At 35.8% G+C, this 21,183-nt stretch overlaps 1 pseudogene across 1 annotated transcript; it reads right to left on the reverse strand.

The window, feature by feature from the left end:
- Positions 1-7,547: 7,547 nt before the first annotated feature.
- Positions 7,548-8,021, reverse strand: LOC308263265 (large ribosomal subunit protein uL23-like; annotated as a pseudogene). The gene has a single exon. The product of its transcript is annotated as a large ribosomal subunit protein uL23-like (transcript).
- Positions 8,022-21,183: the final 13,162 nt, after the last annotated feature.

Raw genomic sequence — 21,183 nt, forward strand, 5'->3', positions numbered from 1 at the left:
ACTGATTTGTTGACAAGCCTTAATCTGTACAGTAATTTTGGCTATCTGGTATGATTTTACCTCATAGTTAGTGCAGTTTAATGAAGAAAAACTTTTACAAGCAGGGGGTGGTGGTGCATGCTTGTAATACCAGCATTTTGGAGGCTGATACAGGAGGATCCAGATTTGCTGACAGCTTCAGCTACTTAGTGAGCCCCTTTGCAACTCAGTGAGATACTGTTTCAAAATCAAGAATAAAAATAGGGCTGGGGGTGTAGCTCCTCAGTAGAATTCTTCTGGAATCTATCCCCAGTACCAAAAAAAAAAAAAAAAAGAAGAAGGAGGAGGAGGAGGAGGAGGAGGAGGAGGAGGAGGAGGAGGAGGAGAAGGAGAAGGAGAAGGAGAAGGAGAAGGAGAAGGAGAAGGAGAACGAGAAGGAGAAGGAGAAGGAGAAGGAGAAGGAGAAGGAGAAGGAGAAGGAGAAGGAGACGGAAAAAAAAACAAAACTTTTACAAATGGAAGCACATCCTTTTTATTAACCTCCAAGATTTGAGGCAGGATCTCTTAAGAAACAATATCAGGTAAGGATTCTCTATGGCTCTCTTTAATAACTATGATTCAAAGATACTCTCCTTACTGTGAAGGTAAGGTCCAGAAAGTAGTAGGATTCATAATGGGAAAAGTAATGAGAGATATAGAGGATAATAAATTATAAGATTAATTTACAGCTCTAAAATTTTAGTGTTTTCTCAGTGGTCGTATGTGTTTGGTACAAAGAACTATGCAGTCAGTGGGAGCTCAGGCATAGGTCAGTAAAAGGATCACTAGGTTTTGCAACCACAGCTATTTCCCAAAAACAATGTATTTGCAACCTGTCCAAACATAGTAAATGATATATTTTTATGCATCTTGTGAAATTAGTTAAAATATCAAGGACTCCAGATCACTCATAAGTAAATAGTTGGAAGGAATTTTATCAGAGGGAGGTTGAGAAGATGCTGTGTCAGAATTTTATCCAGGTTCTACTAGGCCTGTTCATGTTTGTGCTCTCATGAGAGTGGATCTCTTCTATTGAGGATTATATTCATTTGGTCAAAGAGATCTTATGATCTCAGACAAAACATTGACCTTCCAGTCTACTCTTTCCAGTTAACCTAGGTATATTTTGGGTTATCAATTTGAAAATTTTTTAGTCTTTCAGGATAAATGTTGTTTCCTCCTAGGTAGGTCAATGTAATAAGTTTGGACATAAGGAGATTTCTCTCTTCTTGTTTAAGTTTTGTTTTGCTTTCCTTTGTTTTTAAGAGGTGTGAGTACTTTGTGAGGGAATATATAAACTGATTAATAGATAAACTATGGCTAATATTATGGATGCACACTTGTTAAGAACAAGGTATTCATAGAGGTGAATATCAGCAAATACTAAAATGGTAATTAATAATCTCTCTGGGGGGAGGATGGGGATGGACTCCAGGGCATTCTACCTCTGAGCTACACCCCCAGCCCTGTTTTTTTATTTTGTATTTTGAAACAGCATCTCACTGAGTTGCAAAAGACCTCACTAAGTAGCTGAGGCTGTCGGTGAACCTCAATTCTCCTGACTCAGCTTCCTGAATGCTGGGATTACAAGTATACAGCACCCCAAATGGCCGTAAATAATTTCAAATCACCTATAAGAACTCAACAGAGAACATTAAGACATTTTATTACGTGCTATAATTATTAGATGTTTTGTGACAAGGGTTTCTGTGTGCATAAACATTCTCTAACTAGCAATCTATTCAAATGCAACCAAACATTGTTGTGAATATAACAAAAACATGCATTTGGCTCCAGTGTGTTGTCACAAGTATATGTAGAAAAGTGTTAAAAAGCATCCACATTTATTTGAATTTTAATGTCTGGAGAGCATTAAGAAGAAGTGAATTACAATATAATGACTATTAAAAGAAACTATTTTTGCACTTTTTAAAAGTGAACATCATTTTTACTTAATTTAATTTCATGTTAGATACCTAAACATATAGTATAGATGCTCATTTTCAGACAGTGGTCCCAGATTAAATATAGGGTAGTTATAGGAATCTCACTGTAAATTTAGTAATACATACCAAACAAAATTAAGATAGTTTTTGATTTTACTTTCTTTTATAAATTAGCTTCACTTTCAAGTTGTATTTGAGTTATCATTTGTCTTAAACTTATAAATTAGTATTTAAAACAAAATCGTTCTTCCTAAAACAATTATTAATGACTTTTAAAAATTATTAATGAGATAAATTAGCATTTATAGATATGTAGAAGGCAGTCTTTGATCTGTCATAAGTTAGTTCAAATATTAAAGTATATTGAAAGTTGGATTGTCTAAAATGACTTTATCTTTGATTAAAATTTTGTGAGAGAATAATGGCTAGAATTAAATTATGATTTGTAAGCTGCATAATACAGTGGAAGAAAGCCATGGATTTGGCACTGAAAGACCATAAAATAATTCCCTTTTGTCCTGTGTAGAAATTCTAATGTACTGTATTATTCATAAAGCATATAGATAACTTCTATACACACTTAAGTAACAACAAAATAACACCAGCATATCCATCATTATATTCATTAGAGAATGGTAACATGTCTCAAAACCTCATTCTGATTTTTAGTTCTTTCAAAATCTCTCCCTTCTTCCAATGCCAAGTACCAGTTTTGTTTTTTAGAGCACACATTGAATTCCTAAAGTATATATTGTTTAAATATCTATATACCTAAGCTATCTATAGGTTAGGTATTTATTTTTCAAATATTAATACAACTATTCATATGCATTATCAGAAGAATACTGATAATATTCATGACATATATCCTTGTTTTATAAAAATTGATCATACAGAAATGTTCTTAATAATATGTGAATATTAGAATAATATTTGGTGCTAGTTTCTATTAATACCTTTCAGATTCAGTAATTTATTTCATATTAATAAATTAAAATAAATTTAAAAAATTTACATTTAAACAAGAATGAATATTGAATTTTAGAGACCTATAGTGGTCCCTAGCCTTATGTGGACCGAATATCCAAATATCCAAGGAAACAATGAGCAAATAAATCTTTGTTCCTCTAAGTTACTTGGTCAGGTCTTTGGATTATAGCTGTGATAATGCTAAGACAATTCTTAATTATTTTAAAGTTCTTTTTCCTTCTGCATTTGAGTTTTTAAGTGCTATTGACATATGAGCTCACTATACAGTCAGTTGATGAATCCATCAAAATAATTTTTTGCCAGGCGTGGTGGCGCACGCTTGTAATCCCCATGCTTGGGAGGCTGAGACAGGAGGATCGCACAGGTTCGAAACCAGCCTCAGATACTTAGTGAGGCTTTCAGCAACTTAGTGAAACCCTGTTTCCAAATAAAATATAAATAAAAAGCTCTGGGAGTATATCCCAGAAGTAGAAAGCCTCTGGGTTCCACCCTCAGTATCACCAAAAAAAAAAAAAAAAAAAAAAGAATTCTTCATTTTCTTTTGCATTTTCTTTCAATTATCTCTTAGAGTTTTTTTTTTTAATCTTTTCTACATTTACCTTCAGTTTTTGCTTATTTCCTACTTTTTCTATGGTAGCCCTTAATATATTTATTATAAACATAGTTATGTGAATTCTTGTGTGACTACTCCACATCTTCCTGGCGTCTAAGTCAGATTCTGTTACTTGGTTTTTGTTTTCAGATTGTAATTTTTCCTGCCTTTAACATGCTGAGCAATTTCCATGTTGAATGGACGTAATTTTAGACTATCCTACATCTACATCATATCTAAGTCAGATTCTGTTCTCTGCTTTTTTTCATACTGTGATTCTTCTGACCCTTAATATGTCTTGCAATGTTTATTTGAATGTTGGACATGCTGAATGGTGTGTCATGATCTAATATAAAAGTACTTCAGTGTGAGCTTTTGTGATACTCTTTTTAAGATTCAGGATACCTTTAGTGTTCTCTGTAGCTGTAAGTATATGAGGCATCCAATTATTCTATTTTTTTATTCTTTCTATTAAATAAGGTCTTTGCCATGTAGCTATTTCTCTTTTCTCTAAACCCCATTGCAATGCCAACTTATTATGCTGAATAGAAACTGTTGTGGTAATACAGATTTATGAGAAGGGAGGTCTTTGCCCTGTAATTTTATAATTGAATCTCAATCTTTCAGTGGGCCTATGTCCCTGGGCAGTAATGTTTTTAAGTCTTTTCTTTGGTTTGCTCATTCTGCTTATAAAATAAGTCTAGAAAGAAGTGGAGTAATGTAAATGCCCTTCCCAATATGTGGGCTAAGATATGGTTAAAGTATTTTTTTTTAATGAGTAGGATTTTTAGATGAGAAAGATTCTGAGAGAATGCACAATAAATATTCTTAACTTTTTTTTCTTCCAGATAAACAAAGTTCTTTGATTTTAAACACAGGAACCTAGGAATATATGGGCATCTTAAACTGTGAGCCTCCATCAGTTTGCTATTCTCAATTCAGTTTTATATGACCACCAGAAATTTGCCACAGTTGATGTTTTCACTAGCTGATGGATTGGAAACTTTTGTTCTGAGATATAAATTGAAAAATAAATATTTATCTTTTGTCTCATATTATGAAGACACCATTGCATTTGTGAGGGCTTCAGCCTTATAATTTGATTCTCTCTCAAGTCCCTACTTCCAAATACTAGGAGATTTAGGCCTCAATATATACATTTTGAGAAAATACAATATTCAGTCTAAAGCATCTGAAATTCCGCCCCCGCCCTCCTTCCCTCCCTCTCTGTTTCATTAAAAAAGTCTCAACTCTGGAAATTGATTGGTTTATTTTCTTTTTATGATCTGATTAAAAATAGGGATGATTTACCTCTAAACTATACTCCCTGCCGGGCGTGGTGGCGCACGATTGTAATCCCCGCGCTTGGGAGGCGGAGACAGGAGGATCGCGCTGGTTCGAAGCCAGCCACGCTGGCTTAAGAGACCCTGTTTCAAAAATATAAAATAGGTCTGGGAGTGTAGCCCGGAGGTAGAAGGGCTTCCAGGAACCCCAGTACCACCAAAAAAAATAATAATAATAAAATAAATAAAAAAATAAAAATAAACTATACTCCCAGACATATTAATGTTTTTATTTTGAGTCAGGGTCTTGCTAAGTTGCCCAGGTTGGCCTCAAACTTGCTCCTCCTGTCTGAAACTCTGAAACTCTGGAGTTTATGGGATTACAGACTTGCAGCACTGTGCCCATCTGGTTAATTCTGTTATTACAATGCCACCCTTCTGGTTTTACTCCTGAGTATATCTGATCTGTCAGCATTCTTACATCTATAATTGGCCATGTAACTTATAGGAAAGAAGATTTATTTTCTTAAAATGTTGGGTTTAGCCGGGCATGGTGGCCCATGCTTGTAATCCCTGTGCTTGGGAGCGGAGACAGGAGGATTGCGCAGGTTAAAAGCCAGCCTTTGTGGTTTAAGAGACCCTGTTTCCAAATAAAATATATAAAAATAGGTTTGGGAGTGTAGCCTGGGGGTAGAAGGGTTCCTTCCCCAGTACCCCCCAAAAAATGTCGGGTTTACTCCATGTGAGGCCAGGGAACATGGATATTGTGACATGGAGATAAGAAGAGGAGAAAATACTCTACCAATCTACCAGGTAACACTAAGGGGAATCTATTAAAATGGATTTATCCACTTCTGGAATTACAACACTCATGACTCAATTATATCAACCATGAATATTAATAAAAGAGCTTTTTAGGAGACATTTTTTGTGGTATCGGGGATGAAACCCAGGGGTATTGTACCTTGAGTTACACCACAGCCTTATTTTATAGTCTTTTTACTTTTTGAAACAGTATCTTGCTGACTTGCAAAGGGCCTCGCTAAGTAGCTGAGGCTGTCCAGAAATCTTGATCCTTCGGTCTCTGCCTCCCAAATGTTGAGGGACATCTTATGTATGACTATAGCAATATACTTTATTCTAAACATTATCTTTACTCTGTATGGCTAAGTGTCAAATAATTCCCAATGTGTGAGCTTTAAGAACTTTCAGATTCTATTTGTTCGATGGCTGTTTTTCAATTGCCAAGTAAAATTTTATCTTGTATGTGTATAGATTAATATGGAGTTCAAACATTTGGAAGGCTGAGAGAAAGGATCATCGTTCTCAGACAATCTCAGCTACTACTTAATGAGGCCCTTCGCAACTCAGTGAAACCCTATTTTGAAACAAATAATAAAAAATAAGGTTAAGGGTGTAGCTCAGAGGAAAAATGCCCCTGGGTACCATTCCCAGTACTGCAAAAAAAAAAAAACATTTTTTTTTTTATTTTAGTCTAAAATCTACATGCTCCTATGCATTTTTCTGGAGCTCTTCTTTGCAGTTTCTTATTTTCTTCATATAGAACTAGTAGTTTATAATTTCTTATTTTTATTTTTGCTAGAAGCATATGATCAGCTGTAAATCCTTAATCAATCTAGACTGAATCTTGAATAATTCCATGTAATCTACAATTCAGACCTTTCCTGAGCTAAAGAAAGAATGAAACCCTTTTCTATGCAGAAAAAAATGGATGCAACTGGAGGACTTTGTTTTAAATGAAATATATAGATACAGGTAGTCCATGTTCTCTCTTATATGTGAAAGTTAAAAAAAAAGTCAGTCCAAATGTACGATAATGACTACTACAGCTCTGAAAGGGAAATAAGTAGTGGAAAAACAGAGTCTGGATTTAATCAATACACACTGCATTAATATATTGAAATATCCTTCCAAACTTTAGTAACACATGAATTAAATAGACAAAAATGAAGTATATATTAAAATTTTCCATTTTCTAAATATCTCCATTAAAACTTTTGTTAAAGATCTAATTTTTGTGTCAGGTATCTTGGTTATATCCTCAAAGGCCATTGTCTTCACTTAAGTTTTTTCTATTTATTTTTTGTTCTGTATTTTTGAGGCATATATTTTATTTTTTTCCAAACTTACAGTATATGTTACAATAAATCTAGATAATAAAGAAATTTTTATGTTCATTAAATATGTATTTTTTCCATCATGGATATTCTAAGTACACTAAAGTTGCTTTTTTGATGTATGTGTATACTGAGATCCACATGAAAAGTATTATTTTTCTTTTTTTCTATATTTATCCCTGGTTGGATTGTTGAAGGCTTAAGTGGCAGAACTGGAAGTGATTCAGTGGATTTTTCAACTGCACTCTGCATGATTTCATTGAATTTCATCACCAGGCTGCCTGACCCCCGTTGTCAAAATTAACTTCTCTGAAAAATCTATCCTCAAATTTTTTGGCCTTTTAGAACCTTTTCTGGAATCTGAAGGTGTTTTTTTATACCCTTAACCTCTGAGTACTGAATTGATGAACTCGTAGCTATTTTTCTATTCTTCCTTTTATTTTTCTTGCACAAACACTATTTATTACCTTGGTGTATTCCACCACATTGCTTTCCCACATCCTAAACAGAAACTGATAAAGACAAGAAGCGTTTACATAGTGAAAAAACATATATTTAGAATGAGCCCGCTGGACTCTGTTTAGATGATCCCAATTTTGTTGGCAACATCCAAAGCATCATAATCAGGAACCAGTTGAACACACGCCTTCTTCTCTTCATCAGGCCTGATCAGGGTTTGATCTTGGTGATGTGACTGTCATAGAGCTTCTTCACAGCCTGTTTGATCTGGTGCTGGTTGGTCATGACAGCCACAAGAAACGCAAATGTGTTATTGTCTTCTATCTTCTTCATGGATGACTCAGTGGTCAAGGGGAACTTGATAATATTAGAGTGGTCAAGTTTGTTTCTCCTGAGGGTGCTCTTCCTGGGGTATTTGGGCTGCCTCTGGAGCTTCAGTGTCTTGGGACACCTGAAGTTAGGTAACTTGCAGATCTTCTTTTTGCGACTGTGGACACCATTCAACACTGCCTTCTTGGCATTCAAAGCCTTTGCCTCCTTCGCCTTGACTTCAGTTTGGCAGAGGCAGGAACTTATTCTTTGCTTCTGGCACCATCTTGACAAAAAATCTTTCTATTTTTTTTAGAAACACTTCTATAAGATTAGTAAAATCTTGGATCTTCCCTTTCCATTGCAGAGAGGATTTATTTAAAGACTTATACTTTTCCTTCCTTGGAAGTGAGGAGGGGCCAAGGTGCCAGCATCCTCAGGTAAACTGTAGGTCTTCTAATTTCAAGATTCCTTCTTATAGTGTACGCGCTACTGTTATGCACGGGTTTATATTTTGCTAATTCTATTTATTTGAAAGTGAGCATAAAAAAAAAAAAACTAAAGCAAGATGCTAGCTTGGCTGTTCATTTTGCTGCAATAAATATCTATTCTCTAATCCAGATATCTCATGTTCTTGTCAGAATATTAATATAGATGTGTACCAAACCCTTAGTTATTCATATGACAGCTTTTTGTTCCCAACTAATTATCATCATTATTTATATTTAGTAATTCATGAATTTCAGTGTGTTTTAGGGTAATTTCTAAAGACTGCAGCTTACATTAGTTCCACACATATTATTAGCATTTAGTATATGATTTATTAATTAGTAAATGTATAAATAAATGAATATGAACTAATACTGTACTAGTAAGTCATTTAATTTTTTTCTACCAACTACTTTCGTTAAGACTACAGAATGAAATTAAAATTCTTTGTCTTGACTTTCATGGCTGTAAAAAAATTATACAAATTATTTTTCAATCTTATTTCCTACCTACTTTCTTATGGATAATGCTAGTAATCAGTAACAAGTCTTTTACCTTATATATTACCACTGTATTACATTTATCAGAGTCAATTTCAACAATGCATTGAGTTTAAGAAGGCAGGTTTCACTGTTAGAGTTTGTATCCTAGATTTTTTACTTACTACCGATTCTTGATCATGTTGGACTTTTTAAAAACATTCATAGGAATCAAAAGTTTATGACAATTCCTGACAAATTATAAGTAAAGCAATTGTATTTGTCATATTCTCAACTCGTAACACTTTTGTGTGATATTTTATCTAATCAAAGTAGATTGCAATATTTAAAAATTTGAGGAGTGAAGTGAAAATGAGTTTTTTTTATTAATTTACTTTTTAAATTGGTGCATTGTAGTCATATATCAATCACATTGGAGTACACGACTTGAGAGGATATACAAGCACACATCATCCAATTAGCCCTCCTCCAGCCCCCATCCCATTCCCTCCCCCTCCCTCCATCCCACGATTCTTTGGTGATTTACTTTGATACGTTTGTTTATGTACCTCCTGCATTTTAAAGAGGCTCCGTCCTCCAGTATTACATACCCTCTGATTGGTCACATTAGTTGCTTCACTATAGGGCCCTTTCTATAGCTCAACCTCTTCCTGTTGCCCCTTTCCTCCTAGTTATTGCTGATTAAGAGAAGTGTCTGATTTATATTTTCTGCGATATTTCTCTGTGCATGCTGCGTTGCAAGTACCGATCCCACTCTTGATGGCCCCAGTAGTGGCCTGGCTACTCAGTGGACTGATCCAGACGTCGCTGGCTCAAGCAGCGGCCTTGCCTCATGGGAGGCCCCAGTTCTGGTCTCGCTGGCCCGTGCACCGGTATAACCCCTAAGGTGGCTTTGGTCCCGGCCTTGGGGGCCAAAGAGTGGCCTTGCCTCACGGCAGGCTCCGATGCTGGCCATTGGCCCGTGCACCGGCCTAACCCCTTGGCAGGATTCCAATCCCGGCCTCGGAGGCCCCAGCACCAGCCTAGCCTCACGGCAGGCTCCAGTGCCGGCCTCGTTGGCCCCAGCACTGGCCTAACCCCTCGGCAGGTTCCGTTCCCAGCCTAGGAGGCCCCAGCACTGGCCATGCCTCACAGCAGGCTCCGATGCTGGCCTCGCCTCATGGCAGGATCCGATGCCGGCCTCGCTGGCCCAAGCACCGGTCTAACCCCTGGGCAGGCTCTTATCCCGGCCTCAGAGGTCCCAGTACCGGCCTTGCCTCACGGCAGGATCCATGCTGGCATCGCTAGCCCCAGCACTGGTCTAACCCCTCGGCAGGCTCTTATGCTGACCTTGGAGGCCCCAGTACCGGCCTTGCCTCAAGGTAGGCTCCGATCCCAGCCTCAGAGGCCTCAGCACCGGCCTTGCCTCACGGCAGGCTCCGATGCCGGCCTCACTGGCCCCAGCTTCGGCCTCACCCCTTGGCAGTCTCCAATCCTGGCCTTGGAGGCCCCAGTACAAGCCTTGCCTCATGGCAGGCTCTGGTGCCGGCCTCGCTGGCCCCAGCACCGGCCTAACCCCTCGGCAGGCTCTTATCCTGGCCTTGGAGGCCCCAGTACCGGCCCTGCCTTACGGCAGGCTCTGATGCCGGCCTCGCTGGCCCCAGCACCGGCCTAACCCCTCGGCAGGCTCCGGTCCTGGCCTGGGAGGCCCAAGCACCGGCCATTCCTCACGGCAGGCTGCGATGCCAGCCTCACTGGCCCCCAGCACCGGCCTAACCCCTCGGCAGGCTCTTATCCCGGCCTCGGAGGCCCCAGTGCCGGCCTTGCCTAAAGGCAGGCTCCGATGCCGGCCTCGCTGGCCCTAGCACCGGCCTAACCCCTCGGCAGCCTCCGATCCCGGCCTTGGAGGCCCCAGCACTGGTCATTCCTCAAGACAGGCTCCGATGCTGGCCTCGCTGGCCCCAGCACCGGCCTAACCCCTCGGCAGGCTCTTATCCCGGCCTCGGAGGCCCCAGTGCTGGCCTTGCCTAAAGGCAGGCTCCGATCCTGGCCTAGGAGGCCCCAGTACCGGCCTTGCCTCACAGCAGGCTCCGATGCTGGCCTCGCTGGCCCCAGCACTGGCCTAACCCCTCAGCAGGTTCCGGACCCGACCTCGGAGGCCACAGCACAACCCTTGCCTCATGACAGGCTCCAATGCCGGCCTCACTGGCCCCAGCATCAGTCTAACCCCTCGGCAGGCTCCAATCCCAGCCACGGAGGCCTCAGTAGTGGCCTTGCCTCACAGCAAGCTCCGATGTCGGCCACTGGCCCCGGTGCCCGCCTAACCCCTCAGCAGGTTCCGATCACTGTCTCTGTGGTTATTATTTCAAAGATTCCAGGTGTAATGTATCAGATCTCTGCTTCCCCTGAGTACTGGCCACTGGCATTGCCACTGCCTCCACCATTTCAAATCCTTCCCAGGCTCTTTTTTTTTTTTCACTTTGAATGTTGTCCAGTGTTCCTAAGCATGCATGACGGTAGCATTCGACATTTGGTGTAATTTCTCCAAAAAAATAAGGTTGGTAGGATCCGGTTTCTGCTTCTCCTGAATACAAGTCTCCACCACCATCGCAGAGAACTCTTTCAACACCGCCTTTCTCCTTGGTATCCGCTAAACTCTCTCCTTACAGGTGATGTCTGAGATTCTTAACAATATAGAGAAATAGCAGTCCTCTTTCATGGGGAATTTTTCCATAAGTTCCAGTGCATTTAGATAAGTTTTGTCTGCATCTCCATTGTCCTGGCATCCATAATGGCTTTCTTACCTTCTCTCCGATATTTTTCTATTTCTTTTTCTGTTCTTTTTTTTTTTTTTTTAAATAAGAGAAGACAGTATATGTAGTTTGAGGAGATAGTGGGATCAGGCACTCAGTAGCACTGTAACCCTGTCGGTTTCCCCATGGGTCCAGAGTGATTCGCACTACTTCGCCTGGGGCCCAGGGTCCCACAACCCAGGACCCGACTGGCGTGCGCCGCGCGCGACCCCCGCCCAGAACCCAGTGTCTTACTGGGCCTGGTTTCTCCAGGGGTCTGGCGTGAGTTTTATGTGTGTTCAGTCTCTCAAAATACATAGAATCATTTAAAAAAGTAATAGGAGTTGTGTCATAAAACAAAATGAATTACCAAAATAAGTTAAAGAAAGATTTTCAAGTGATATTTTCTAAATTTGGCTGTTAAAATAATTAAAATTCTGTGTGTGTGTGTGTGTGTGTGTGTGTGTGTGTGTGTGTGTGTGTGTCTTTGGTGCTGGGGATGAAACCCTGGGCATTCTACCTCCAAGCTATGTCCTCAGTTCTATTTTTTTATCCTTTACTTTAAAACAGGTTTCAGTAAGTTGCAGAGGGGTTCACTAAGTAACTGAGGCTGGCCATGATCCTGTGATTCTCCTGTCTCAGCTTCCCAAGAACTGGAATTACAAGCAGATGTCACCATGACAAGATAATTCAATTTCTATGTGTAGAAAAATATGTAGACAAGATATTACACCTACAAGTAAACATACTTTAATCCACTAATCAGTGTCCAGGCCTTGAAGACTTTCCAGTGGTATTTTCTCTGAAGCTTGTGATGACTCTGACTTATAGACTTATAACATGTTTCTTTCTCTTCTATTTTCAAAGTAACTAAATAAATTAGCACTAGACATAAATAATGGCACCTGCTTAAATATCCATTGTCAACCATCACAAGACGTTAATTACACAATCTATAAAAATGTAAAAGTTAGAAAAGGCAATTATGGATTGTGTTCAAGTAATTGATACTGTCTTTTATGTTGAGGCCAATTATTTATTGATAGAGAAGTTTTTTTTTTTTTTGTGGTACTTGGGGTGGAACCCAGAGGCTTTCTACCTCTGGGATATACTCCAAGATCTATTTTATATTTTATTTGGAAACAGGGTCTCACTAAGTTGCTGTGAGCCTCACTAAGTAGCTGAGGCTGACTTCGAACCTGTGCGATCCTCCTGTCTCAGCCTCCCAAGCGCGGGGATTACAAGCGTGCACCACCACACCTGGCTTGATAGAGAAGTTTCTAAATGACATTCATAGAGATAAAATTGGATAAAAACTATTTTAGAATAAACCCTAAAATAATCAATTAAAGATAATAGATTATGGAATTACATGATGATTTTATCCACCTGTTTATTGCTGATTCTAGTATGTCAGTAAAATCATTCTGTATTCTCATATGTAATTATTAATCATTGTATTATAATAGTAAAGATATTTACTAAATAAAATGTTCTATTTACTTCTTAAATATTACCATTTTAGAACATCATTTGTACTCTAAATGGTTTGGATACAGTACCCTTGCAGATATTAAAATATTCAAATCCCTTATATAAAATGGAGTGGCATTTGCCTATAACCTTGGAATATTTTCCAGTACACTTATAATAACTCTAAATTATTTATAAAAAAGCAATACAACCAAGTATTATGTACATATTTATTATACTCTATTGGTTACAGTTTGATGACATGAAAATGCCTATACATGTGTACATGTTAAGTTCAGACACAGTTTTTTAATATGGCTTTTTGGTGCATTATAATCACACATCATAAGGAAGTTCAGTGATAAAGACATACATGTACACAGCACTTACGGAGCTCACACAGACATCATATGTAAAAGTATTTTCAATCTGAAGTTGGCTGGATATACACGTATGAAACACACAGGTATGGTTGGGCACTTGCATACTACCATATTTCAAGGATTCATCAAGGGTATTTAAATAATAGAATACTGATTTTTAAGGAAAACCTTATTTTATCAATAATAGTATGTCTTTGTCTATATTAAAAATAATGGTAAATGGTGCAATATCATTTAATCAGGGTTAAAATTATTTGTGTTTTCTCTCTGGAATAGAAGGATATGGCAATTTTCACCTCTCTCATTCATTCATTATTTGCTCTAAGCTCATGAAATAGTGCACACTGCACAACTGTGAGATCAACATTTAGTTTGTCATGCATTTTTGTAAGTGTATAAGAATTATAAAACACTAAAGGCTATTTTGTCTTATTTTTGTATTAGAAATGAATACAGGGGCATTTGATCTCTGAGCTACACCTCAGCCTTTTCTCATTTTTTGTTTTGAAACAGGGTCTCCTTAGGTTCCTGAGAGTCTTGCTACATATGAAATGCTGTCCTTGAACTTGTCATCCTCTTATTTCAACCTTCCAAGACCTGGAGTTACAGGTGTGCACCACCACACCTGACTTTGACGGCCATATAATAAAAAAAGAAGATAAATTAGCAATTTTAAAATCACATGATATTTCAGTTATATGTAAATGGTATGCCTGTAGAGTCAATTGAAGTTCATAAAAATATTAAAGTCAATCAGTAAGCCAAATATGAAAAGAAGGGAGAAAGAAGGAAGGGAATGAGGTGGGATTTGAAGAAGGGTTAATGAGTGAAATTTGCGTGTATTACTCTACCATCTTGTACCCTATTAAGATGTATAACTACAATGCACCAATAAAATATATAAAAAAGAAAATGCATACAGATCTAATACTTAGACATCTTCAACCACAGTTGAATGAAACAGAATAGATTAGTTACTAACAAGTAATATACATAAGACTTCCAGGATCATGCACCAAAATTATTCTATATAATCCTATCTAACCATAACTAACAAACTGATGTGTGCCACACAGTTCTCCTTTAAAATATGGTCCATATTGTTAATGTTTATATTTTTTACAAATAAAATAAGTGTATTAAAAAGCTTTCTATGCAGTACTAAACTTGAAAATATTTATTTATTTATTTATTTTTATTTATTTATTTTTTGGTGGTACTGGGGTTCCTGGAAGCCTTTCTACCTCTGGGCTACACTCCCAGACCTTTTTTTTTTTTAAACTTATTTTTATTTGGAAACAGGGTCTCTTAAGCCAGCGCGGCTGGCTTCGAACCTGCGTGATCCTCCTGTCTCCGCCTCCCAAGCGCGGGGATTACAAACGCGCTGCCACGCCCGGCTGAAAATATTTAAATAAAACACAAAAACAGATCGGTTTGTAAAATGTGCAGATTTATCTCATTGTCACTTACAGTTATAGCAATTTTTCTAATCTCTGAAAAAATACAGAAAATAAATGGAACACTGATTTCACTAAATTGTTTTCCTGAAACACTAATCATCACAATCCAGAGACAAACCACCAAGGACCAACATGAGAAAAATAGACTCAGTGCTGATTGCTTTTATTGTTGTATGCATCTGCTTTTCTCATTATTTATTCATTTCATTCGATTTGTTGATATTTTCCATCAGATTTTACAAAAGCACTCATAAATTCATAAAATTATTAATAAAACATCTACATGTTTTGACTTAATGGGGAAATTTAGTGAAAACAAGTAGAGTGAAAATAAAATCGATCAGATTTATATTCAATTTGGTGTATTTTTACCTGCTTTCATGCAGAAAAAGATATTTTTACGCTTATTTTGAAGAACGTGATGAATGAAAAAATTAGCAAAGAAAATAGATGTAACTTGTTTCTCCGTAGGTTGATTATTTATTTCAAAGTAATATCAGGGGTCACAGTGGTAGATAGTTTTTTTTTCCAGTCATAGATTCAGTATTCTAAGATGGCACTAATATGTCAGCTAAAAACTTTCTCAAAATGGTTCAAAAGTGTAGATGTGTATTATGTGTCAAGTAATAGCTGATATTCTGTATGAAACACTTCATACAGAATAAAAAATAACAGTTAAAACCACATTTTAAAATAAGGACATTTGTAAGCTTTTTGACTGCTGAAGCAGCTGAATTCACAGGTTATCAATTTCTCTGTCGATGAAAATTTTCAAAGCACAGAAAAATTGACTGAGCCTCAATTCCTCATGCCTTTTTATAATGTTATGGACTAGATTTTTCTCCCCCAAGTTTATATATTACAGCCTTAATCGTACTGTGACTTCAATTGAAGCAAAGGGGCTTTAAGGAATTAAATCTGAATGTGGTCATAAGAGTAGGATACTAACCAATAGTTTACACCAGAAATTTTCTCTGTCCTTATCTCTTTCTCCATGTGTGAGTGCATATAAAAGGGTCATAGAAGGATTCACTAAATATCTTCAAGCCAAGAAGAGAGATCTCAGGAGAATGTGTGTTTGCATGTATCTTAATCTTGGTTTTGTAATCTTCAGAAGACACCTAGTCTATGGTATCTTGTTTTGGTGGACTAAACAAACTAATACATCTAATATAATCTCCAAATAAAATAATTATTTTAATTTTTATCAATAAATATTTGGATTTTTAGCAAAAGTTGAAGTGGCATAAATCAGACCACCTACAACCATTTCATAAAATGCTCAGCCAGAGACCAGATGTTGATTGGCAATATTTTTCTAATATCAAAGGGATTCAGAAGCCAGTTTTAAAAAAAAAAAAAAAAAAACTCCCATGACCCGGCCATGGTGCCTCACGCTTGTAATCCCAGTGCTTGGGAGGCTGCACAGGTTCAAAGCCAGCCTCAGCTACTTAGTGAGACCCTGTTTCCAAATAAAATATAAAGTAGGTCTGGGAGTATATCCCGGAGGTAGAAAAGCCCCTGAGTTCCACCCCCAGTACCACACACACAAAAAAAACAACAACAACAACAAAAAAAAACAACAACAACAAAAAAAAACTTTATGGGGGTGATATCTCTGAGGGGATGGGGGAAGAGGGAAACTCTCTAAACAAACATGTTACTTAAAAAAACATATTAAAGTCAATCACTAATTGGATGATGTGTGCACGTATGTCTCCACAAGTCCTTTATCCCATTAAGATGTATGACTATAATGCACCACCAAAAAAAAAATTAAAAATTTTGGGGTGCCTCAGGAAAACTGGGTTGATGCTTAAAGTATTTGTGAATAATATAGTCATCCTGCAAAATCTTTGAGGAGTTAAATTGAGAACTCCAAGGAGATAACATCTGCAGATATTCAAGTTCTTTACATAACAGTACACAATACTTCCAGAGAAATTATGTACATCTTCCCATGTAATTTAAGTTACCTGTATATTATTTATAGTACTTAAAGCAATGTAAATGTTATATAAGTAGTTGTTATGCTGCATTACTTAGGGATTAGGAATAGGGAAGAATCTGTATGTGTTCAGTAGACATATTTTTCTTGGATATATTCCACCTGTGTTTCTTGAGTCCATGGATGTAAAATTTGTGGATATGGAGAGTCAACTATATAAACATTTACTTTTGGCCAAATAAAAATCTGTGATCTGATTTAATGTGTCATTTTTTTCTCAAATAAAATTGTTTAGAAAAAAAGATGTATGACTAAACTGCACCAATAAAATAAAAATAAAAATCTCCAGTAACAAATTGCAGAGATATTTTAGCTAACTAGCTAAATAACTATAATTAAGTTTGCTCAAGGTTATAACTCAGGTAAAAAAAAAACTAAGGTGCATGAGTCCATAGGGTTTTACATTAAATGACTGAACAAAAATGAAAGTGAAAGTTAGTCATTGTTGCAAACACTTATAATCCCAGTGCTAGGGAGAATGAAGCAAGAGGCACAGGTTCTAGTCCAATATGTGGTAAATGGAAGCCTATTTCAAAATAAAAATATACAACGACTTGGGATGTAGCTTAGAAATATAATACCTGTTAAGTTCAAGACTTTTACCACAAAATCAGAAAAATGACAGGGAAAGAGAGAGAAAGAAAGAAGGAAAGAAAATGAGAGAGAAGAAAAGGAGATAGACAAAAATCCAATGTATAGTTTCATGTGGATAAATGACCGAAATCCAGTATACAAAATCAAGTATATAAAATCATTACTCATGAAAAACTCTCTTTAAATAAAATAAAATCACATATTTTCTTTCACAGTCACATTTATCAAAGGAAGCCAGAAATAAAATAAACTCAAAGGTAGAAAGTACTGTTGAAGAATTTATCAAATGCACTGCCCCTCAAATATAAATCCTTGTTTTTAAGTTAAATTCATTGTTAAATGATATTAAAACACAAAAATACATGTATTGATTGTGTACCAGGTAATATTCTGTCAGGTAGATATAACTGTATCTTAAGTAAGGTTAGGTATAGCTAGATCTGGAAATATTTATCATTTATATGGTAAAAACTATCAAAATGTTTTCATCTACCTGTTGATATCTGGCGCATCACTGTTATTTATATGCAACCATCCACTAAGCCCATACCATTCTTTTCCCAGCCACTGAAAAATAACATTGTACTCTCAACTTCTATGATATATTTTTAAATATTCAACATGTGAGTAAGAGCTTGTGGTACTTATCTTTCTTTGACTGGTTAATTTTATTTAACAACATAATGATCTCCATTTCTATGTTGTCACAAATGACAGCATTTCATTCTTTTTATGACTGAATAGAATTTTATTGTGTATAAGAACCACATTTTTTTATTCATTTATCACTTGATGGACACTTTAGTTGTTCTCAACTTTTTTGCTCTCATGAAGACTGCTGCAATAAACTGGAGTGCAGATGTCTCTTCAACATTCTTATTTTATTTCATATGGATATCTGTCCAGTAGTTGGGTTGCTGGATCACACAGTGGTCCTATTTTTAATTTTTTAAACTTATATACTATTTTTTATAATGGCTTTACTAATTGACATTCCCACCAAATTGAACAAGGGTTAACTTTTCTCAACTTCCTTATCAGCACTTACTATTTTTAGTCTTACAAATAGTCATTGGTATTGGGGTGAGGTGATATCTGACGGTAGATTTTATTTGCATTTCCCTAATGGTTAGTGGTGTTGACCATTTTTCATTTACCTGTTGGCTTTTCATATGTATTCTTTTTGAGAAATACATGTTTAGGTCATTACCCACTTTTAAAAAATCAGTTTTTTTTAGTTTCTCTGGATATGAATCCTTTGTCAGAAATATAGGTTGAAATATTTTCTCCTATGCTTTATAGGAAACAAATATCAAATATATTTAATAAAAATGTTTTGGAAAATAATGTAATTAGATTGAAAAACTAAATTAAATTGATAAAACACAATGATATCTGGCTATCAATGGTACTATATGCCTTTATCTTTAATGTGAAAATATATGTCTGCCAATAAGCCTTTTTGAAAATAAAATAATGAGGCAACACATTTCTTTGATCTAGCCTATTGGAAAATGTTTTTCTAAGATGTAATTGTTGCATTTCTATTTTATATATTTTATATTTTATATTCTATACTAATTGCTACTCAATTAGCACTTCTACAAAAAATTGTTTAAAAATCACTCAACGTGTTTTTAGCAGCTTATTGATTTTTAGTTCTATATAAACCTTAGAATGTGATTTTCTAAAACTTCAAAGATAACTTTGGATTTCCCTACCATTCCAAACACTCAAATGGGTATTTGTTGCAGTTATTTAAGATGCATAAACTACTCATTCTTTGATGACTTGTTACTCAATATTTCAATAATTTTTATCAATTTTATGAAACTGCAATAGAAAATAATGAACAGAGACTGTCATCATGAGAGCATTGTTTAAAGATTCATGCTTCAAACTTTATCTTGTGATGCTTTTAGATTATCTATATTGTTCTAGAACTGAAGTTTTTAATGCTAAAATGTGAGCAGAATTTGCTTTTTGCTTGTTACTTCCAAGAAGAATGTAAGGAGAAGTAATTGTATCTATTTTACTTTTAGATTTTCAAATGCATAGAAAAACAACAAAAAACCCAATCTAACAAACCAAAATAAAAACCCTGAAGGGTTCTATATACTTTGAGGGAATGGCTTTATAAATAATTGAGTTAGATACCTTGAGAGGAAATTTTTCTTTTCTTTTTTTAACCTTTCTTTGATTTTTTTTTTTACTTTCTACTTCCAAATAAAGTAAACAATTAAACAGGACTATAAACAAATGAGTTGACAGTGCAAGGTAATATTTATCATATAAAAGAAACATTTTTATTCCCGTCCTACTATACTTGAAAATGTCTATGATTATTTCTTAACAGTTTTGCAATAGATTATTGTGTAGTTTCAAATAAAGAATACCAGAATATATCGTAAAAATATGACACTATAACATAAGATTAATTTTGAAATGAAAGCAGGTAAAATACAAGTTTTCTACTCTACCCCCATTCTCTCAATAGCAGGATATAAAATATAAAATTTCTTTCTCATCTCCTCCCTACCAGAGAGGAAGAAGTGACTCACCAATCACCAGAATCAGCTATAGATCCATATTAGCCTGAATATACATAACGCCATGACATGACTTGACAAACTTCAACAATTAGCCCATTTTTCCAATTAGTATCTCCCAAATATTTACTGTAGCTTTTCCATTAATAAAACTCAGCCTTTTTCCTCCTCTACCCTTCCATTATAGTTTCACTAAGGTTTTCCCTCCATTTTATAGAGTCCTTCTGGGATCCCTAATACTTCCTAGATTGAGCATATTTGAGAAAACATATGCCCCTTCTCTTTCTGTGCTTGGCTAATCTCACTTAATATAATGTTCTACATATCTTTCCATCTTCTTGTGAATGACATGATTTTGTTCTTCTTTATTGCTAAGTAGAGTTTCATGTGTTAGACTCATTAACTCACAAATATAGGGAAAAAAATTACTTGCGATGAAACTTCTGGTCTACCCCACCTGATATTAAAACAACACATTTGCAGTATCAACCACATATTCAAGAATATAATTGTTACCTTTATAATGAATACAGTTTGAATGAATAAAGTTTGGACTGAGATTTTAAAAATGAATCTGCATGACACATTATAGCTCAAATCCAAGTATTTTATATTGTACTTCTTAGATATAATTAGAGAGGCTGTTAATTCTGAATTACACAAATATTTTTCAGCATGATGTTCAGTATTTTTGTAAGTCTTGGGTTGCTTTGCTATATGCAATATTACATGTAATAACCATCAAATAGTGAACTGCACCAAATTACATACAAATTCTTCCAGCTATATGCTTCTTTGGAGTTTAAATATTATTGCTTTAAAAATAATGTAATTAAAAATTTTTAAATAATCCTATTTTTCCTAAAATGTAAAGACTCATTTTTTGCCCCATCATAGGGAAAAAAGAGGCTTTCAAAAATCTACTGGTATAATGCATGTAAATATTACTTATATAATAGTTCAATTATCATTTAAAATATTTAAATCCCTAGGCCAAGAAAACAATTGAAAGAATTTTGCAGATTGAACAAGGAAACAGTTTTATAGCTATTTACAATTTATATTTATTTTCATATAAAAGCATTATTTTTCAGTAAGTGTTTTTTCAATTTTTGGGATGTACATGTGTAATACATTTATATAAATATCCATGCTTAATTAGAAGTTGTAAAGTCATGAAATCCATGCTTTTCTAAGTCTCAAAATATATTAAAACACATA

This window comes from Muscardinus avellanarius, assembly GCF_963383645.1.
Source record: "Muscardinus avellanarius genome assembly, chromosome: 5".
Classification (NCBI taxonomy): Eukaryota; Metazoa; Chordata; class Mammalia; order Rodentia; family Gliridae; genus Muscardinus; species Muscardinus avellanarius.